General features: G+C 32.7%; 1 long non-coding RNA gene across 1 annotated transcript; it reads right to left on the reverse strand.

Annotated features, from left to right (window-relative positions):
- Window positions 1-5,539: 5,539 nt before the first annotated feature.
- Window positions 5,540-6,099, reverse strand: LOC133783976 (uncharacterized). Its single transcript, XR_009871057.1, has 3 exons — window positions 6,026-6,099; window positions 5,797-5,868; window positions 5,540-5,614 (listed from the first exon to the last, which is right to left on the reverse strand). It is a non-coding gene; the product is annotated as an uncharacterized LOC133783976 (long non-coding RNA).
- Window positions 6,100-7,060: the final 961 nt, after the last annotated feature.

Consider the following 7,060-nt stretch of genomic DNA (forward strand, 5'->3'; position numbering starts at 1 on the left):
AAATCAATAATTATTACTTTCACTGTTTCACAAACAGATTCTTTATCCCCCCAAACAAAGAAATATTTATGAATATAAATAAATCACCCCCTAAAAATAGCTTAACCACACAAAAAAGGCCAAAGGTTTAAACTTTAAAGATAGAAGGCATCTTTTTTTTTTCCTGTGTCTACTTCAAACTCTTCCCAAAAAAACTAAACTCAGATGAACCAAGTAATAGTCTTTATTTTTTATTTTTCCTTTCTAAACTTCAAATATTAAAGAATATCCTCACAACTCATTCCCCAAGATCAAGATGTGTGAGAAAGAGAGCTTACATTTTTGGTTTCATCCTGAATGTAGATTGGTCGGTCATGGCTCCAATTTGTCATGGATTCTTGGACATACTTGTACATGTCTCTGGTGATTTGAGCCTTGAGCTATGGATATTTAAAGAAGCCACCCACTAGTCCATGGATTCTCCTTTGCAAGCTTCCATTGATAAGCAAAATAGAAGACTTTCCCATTAACTCAGTCAGAGATTTTGGGTAAGAAGGCACAAAAACCTTTGCATCAAGTACCAACAGAAAGAAGTTGTTAAGAAACCCAATAGTTGTTATAATTTGACCCTGAATAATGAGAGAAAGAAGTTCAAGTTAAACCAAAGAGCTGCAAGTACCAACATAAATTATGAACTAATAGCATCCTGGAAATCATTGAAACATGATGAAGACAACTGAAACAACACAATATAACAAACCTCAACAGCTCCTGCATTCTAAGGTTTATACACAATAAATTGTGGAAATTTGAGATCATTAGCGATATTTTGATGTTCCACAACTTCCCCCCAAAGTATTATTCTGAAACTTGCTAGTAGAAATAGTTAAGAAATGCAAAAAAGAGATGAGTGAGAGATAGAGAGAGAGGGAGCTGAGAGAGACAAAGAGAGCAGAAATAAAAATGTAGAAAAAAAATACAAACCTGAAAAATGGGACAGATCTTGAGCTGAAATGGGTTTGCGTGACAGGTATTACATAACAAATCAATTCAATGGTAAACTTTTACATGGCAACTTATACTCGTGTTTACTACGAAATTTATATTTGAGAATGTGAATTAGCATAAGCTTTACATGTCTTGTAAAGTAAAAATAAAGAAGAAGACTCACCTTTATTTACATGTATGCCATCATCAACTTTGACATAAAAATCAGCATCCCACAAAGCAGCAGCAGTAGCAAAATATATTTTTGTCTTGTCAGACAATTCAAGGTAACCTTTAACGTGGTCCTGCTCACAACATTGTAAATATTTTCCTTTATGAGTTATTGAAAAAAAATACCAAACTGAATTGACAATGTTTTGCACCAAGGGTACAATGTAGAAGAAGAATAAAATTTACTAGTCTTAGAATATCTCCATGTTTCTTATCCTCTGCTTCAACAGCTCTGTCTAGAATACCCTCTGATGTGGCACTAAATGTGGAGAAAAAGAAAAATTTACAAAATTAATTAAGTGAAAATCTGTCAAAAGAACAACTGAATTGAAGAAAAGATGAATTTTGCATAGGAGTTTCATTAAATTGAAGAGTGGGAACTCAAAGGGCTGTCCACAAGGAAATAGAACAAATCCATATAAAGTCAGAACAGATCAAACTCATATGACTTTATTTGATTAGTTATTATAATACTTTTCTAATAGTCTTATACTCATGTGCTGTAAAAAAAAGATATTCGGTGTAGTATATGCCTATCTACAACATAAACGGGGCAACATATGGCTTGTATTGGAGTAGCTAATAACAAAAGACTAACAGAGCGACAATCTACACAAAACCCACACTGCAGTCTAAAATTTAACACTAAATAGCAAACCAGGTGGGTCTCAAATCAAGCTATCCATGCATAACATAAAAACTAAAACAAGAACACAAGAAGAAACACCTCAACGAATTATCACAAACACAGAGAAGGGTCAATAGTTTCAGCTGAACATAAATATTACGATTTAGTACAATTGAATAAAAATAATCCATCATTGAAAGATTCCATGAATATGTCAATGGTATTTGTATAAGTTGTCTGTATATAGAAGCATAGAAATTTAAAAGGTAACCCATATATTACCTTTCACACTTGGGTCCTGTCACAATAGATTCTATATTTCTATTCCTCTACTTTTCATAACAACATTATTAGTGTATCATGTTATCAGCTCAATATATTAATGTTTCAATGCATAAGAAATGACACTCAAAACAATTCATCACTTTAGAATCTATAGCTAGAGAAGAGCTAAAGAAAAAGAAGGTATTACAGAAAGAGCTAAAGAAATTGGACCACAGAATTGCGAGGATTAAGTCTAACTACATGACCTAATGTTAACAGTGGTAGCATAGCTATTTTGGGTGTTCTAGCCACAAATCCAGGTAGTATAGCTAATATCAAGACCAGAACATACTAAGGAAAGACATTATTTGAGTGGGTCTATTGTTTGAAGGCATGCAAAGGTGGGCTCACTATGAAATCTTGGAAAACCTTGGAACAAATTGAGCACATTAGTAATGCATTTGTATGCATTTACAAATAAAACAGAGGGCACATTCATAATAAAAAAAATGATCAGAACAAATTTAATAAGACAATTAAGTCACGCATATCACAAACTTGAATTGAATCAGAATAATGTTCAGTTACGCTCTTACAAGATGAGAAGCTGCTGCTGACAAAGACATTGACAAATTTGAAATTGGTTTAGCATCTTATTAATCTACCAACTTATTCATCTAAAACAAGTTTAGCTCTAACAATTTACAATATGGGATCACATTCATGTCAAGTAATCAATAAAATTGATGCCACCTTTGCAATTTTGGTACCACAAGCTGCAGCAAGTATTGAAGCTCCAGTCAAAATGTTAACTGTGTTTGCTCCATCACCACCTGTTCCAACAATGTCCACTGCATCAAGTAAGCCCTCTACTTCTAAACTATGCTTGATCATCGCCCTCGCAAGCCCCACAGTCCGTTTAACCACTAAAATCCATAAGTCATTTCTTTACTTATTTCCTTGAAACATTCCCCCAAAAAAAATTCACTAGAGAACCTACAGCCTATCAAAATTGCTTTGAAAATTAACAATTGCATTGATAACAGTTCTTTCTATCCAAACAACATGGTAATAAAACTTTCAACAGTCTAAAATCCTGCTTGGACAAACTAAGTTATCTAGTATAAATATTCAGAGTACAACTCTCAACCAAAATGATATTTTAACAATGATGCAAGGCTAGTAAAAAGATTATACAGAAGTAGGTCCCTGTTTTTTTTACAATATATAATGCACCAAGTAAACTTTCTCCCAAAAACTTACCAAAAACCATTAAAAAATTTACACTGTGCTAATCTTCTTTGCTTATATGAACAACATCTAGAGCTTCCTGAAATGGCAACCATGCTAAGTTCAAATGCAGAAGTACATATATTTTTTCAATAACAAGAAAAGATTAAAGTTCACCAGCTAAATCAATACTCCAAAAACATAAGTAACAAATGAGTAAAGACTTACTTACAAATTTTTAATAATAATTCTAAATATTAAATTTATTTCATCTTAAATTTTAAAGTAATATATTATATATTCTTTTGTAATATTTTTTTTTTAAAAAAAGTCATATATAATTTACCAAATGTAATTCCAGTAAGAAAAAAAAGACTTTTAGTTATTTTTTTTAATTTCATTACATTAGTTAGTCAATTTTTATGAGTTCTGATTCACAACCAAAAATTAGTAACAATTTAGGGAAAAAGTTTATGGCGGTGTTTCCTAACATGGTGGTAGAAATTAGCAACAGAATAAGACTTGAGAAAATAAAAGTTTACTAACAAGTTAACAAAACAAACAAAAATATGAGTAACAAAGTTAACCGGGCATAATCGTATTGTTTTTACCTCAAAAAAACAAAAAACAAAGTAGGGGAAAAACTCAGCCCTCTTCAAATTTTTTTACCATCAAAGAAATTATAGCATAGTCTCCCCTGACCTGAACACCCTACAATCTAAGTCTATGTCCTCAAATTTCTCTGCATATAAAATTTTCTTCCCTAGGTAGACAAATACGCCATATAACTTCTAAGTTCCCCAGTTGCCTAATGTCATTTTGAGGCGTTAACCTAAATCTTCCTATATATTTTTCTTCCTCTGTTACTATACTCAAAAATTGAAGAAATAAAAACATGGAAATTGAGGTTTCAAGAGAGAGACTAACGTTTTGAGAAGTTAAAGATTTAAAAGGCAGCAGGAGAAAGAAGATGGTATGTATTAAGATCAACCTTCTGAACCTGATTATGTAAATTGCAAACCCTAATTCCCCATGTTTGAACAATGTTAACCATACCGATACACAAATTTGAACATAATATTTCACAGAAAAATGATAGCAGCACAATCCACAAACTCATAAACACAACACCATAAACAAAGCAGCAGCACATGTTCTCCTCAACCAAGAGCATTGCTGCTGCATTTAAGATCTGATCCAGTGTTTTTGGCATGAATTATGTTCTCAAAAAAACTTAAGGCACTAGTGCTTTGTCAGAAGAATTAAGGAGATACTTACAAATGCATCTGCAATTGAACTTTTCTCCCCTGACATGCATACTCTATAAATTCCTCTTGAAGACACAAATGTACAATTCCTCTTGTATCAACTAAACTCCCTAAAGCATTCTAATACTTACCAAACATAATACTTTTTTTAAATCTATTAGATTTTAGTGTTGTTATTAACACAATAACAAGTTAACTAAATCTTTGTTAAGACAAATATTAACATAACAAACCAACAAAATTATGGTTTGAAGGGCACCATCAAACCATTTTTCGAACCGAAAGATGCACGTTTACACAATCCACCAGTTTGATGCAACTTATTTTACAATAACCACTGTCAAACATACTTAATAAATTAAACATGTTTACAATTAAAGTGTAAATAAAAGCTACTCAAATGAATGGTTTCTCTTCAATGATTTTAATTGCTAGTGAAGGATCCTTGGGTTAAAGTTTCTGAACAACAAGCCTAAAATGAATAAACTGCCTAAGTTGCACAAGACAAAACATGAATGAAGAAACCTAACCTCAACAGAGCATTGTCTATCAAAGATAGTTAGAGCACATGTTTAGACTCTTCATAAAAAATATCATCAAAGGATTTCATTAAGTAACAAGGCACCAGTATATTTACAAGCAGCATCGAATTCTATAGACCCTCCACTACATCTTATGACAACCATAAGCAATATTGAACCAACACAGGTAACTTATTAACTTCTTTTTCTAATATTGATTTTTTTCTTTATTTACATATAAATTATCTGTACTAATAAATATTAATAATAACATTGCAGAACAAAACATATTGGATTATAGCATCAATTAAAATCACAAATCAAACACATCAACAAGTTGAAGATGTTATTAGACAAGAAAAACTTATAACTTTTTTTATTTCTTATATAATAGTATGCCTATTATATCATGAGAGGTAAAAGAAATAGTTTACAATTGTTCCAAGCTTCGGAGATTTTCAAATGTTGAAGGAATCTCGCCACTAACTCCAGAACTGAAAAGACTACTATCAAATATAAACAATGAAAAACAAAGGAATCAGGATGGGACCAATGTATTACTGCAACCATTAAGTTGAATAGTAATTCTCAATGGGTTTCATGATACATGTATGGACTATAAATAAATGCACCCAATCATAAACAGAAAAAGAAATGAAACGAAAGACCCGTAATAATACAAGCGTACAGTATTTTTAATTTGTTTAAATTCCCTAGTTCTGGCGGTAGCTGACCAGAGAAATTGTTCATTGGTAAGTACCTATAGACAAAATTATTTCCAAGAATAAATGTCATTAATATCATAAACTATGAAATAGTCTTCAATGATATGATTGAAATGGGCAATGGAAAATTCATAAAGAAAGGAGAAAAAACGATATAGTTACCATTAAAATGAAAAAATGCCTATAACTTACAAAAAAGATAGGTCAGTAAGTAGTCCCAATTCCTTTGGTACCTCCCCTGACAGTTCATTTGTGCTTAAGGCCCTAGTAATTGCCAAAAAATAATGATTAAGTGGAGAGAAATATTTTTAACATATCATACTAATATTGTTAATTCCAAGCTCAAACTTTAGGTAAGCTTACAAGGATTTCATGTTAATAAGGTTTCCAATTGATGGAGAAAGAGAGCCTGTCAAGAAATTGTAGCCCAAATTCCTACAACAGATGAAATAAACCAAGTATATATGATGCACCATGTTATTCTTAAAGTTGTGAAGAGGACACGAAAACCATGAAAGGTCCAAAATAAACACATACAGATAGTTTAAGAAGGTCAGAGTCCATAGCTCTTCTGGAATCGGACCAGCAAAATTCATTCCCCTAACTTTCCTACATTGTGGCGACCAAAATCAGACCAGCAACATTCATTCCCCTAACTTTCCTGCATTGTGGCGACCAAAATCGAACCAGCAACATTCATTCCCCTAACTTTCGTGCATGAGGCAGCAAAGTAATTTGGGGGAAATGAGAGAAATGAGTTTCAGTTTTGGGGTATTGAGAAGGGAAATGAGAAAATTGGGGCTCATTTTTTTTAGTGAGAGGAGAGGCGGGAACCTTTGCCGCTTCTTGTATCGATATGTTGAAGGAAATGGGCAGAAATGTTGAAGGAAAGCTTAGATATGTTGAAGAAATTTGTGTGTTGTGTCTATATGTTGAAGGAAATGGGCAGAAATGGGTGTCTCGGGTCTCAAAAATGGGGAAGAGAAAGGAGATGGGTGTCTCGGGATTCTCAGTCTCATAAATGAAAAAAATTTCTAAGTGGCGAGATGTGCACTATATTACCGCCCTTTTTACATAAAAAGTTGCCCAATATAACACTCTACCATAATACTTTTCTATTAGCATTATATTGATGTGTCATGGAAATGGGTATTTGGTGTAGTGGGTCCCTCAAGGACCAAGATCGAACCATGATTCGTCTTCTGGTGACAAGGTCCTCGAACCTGT

This window comes from Humulus lupulus, chromosome 6 (assembly GCF_963169125.1).
Source record: "Humulus lupulus chromosome 6, drHumLupu1.1, whole genome shotgun sequence".
NCBI lineage: Eukaryota > Viridiplantae > Streptophyta > Magnoliopsida > Rosales > Cannabaceae > Humulus > Humulus lupulus.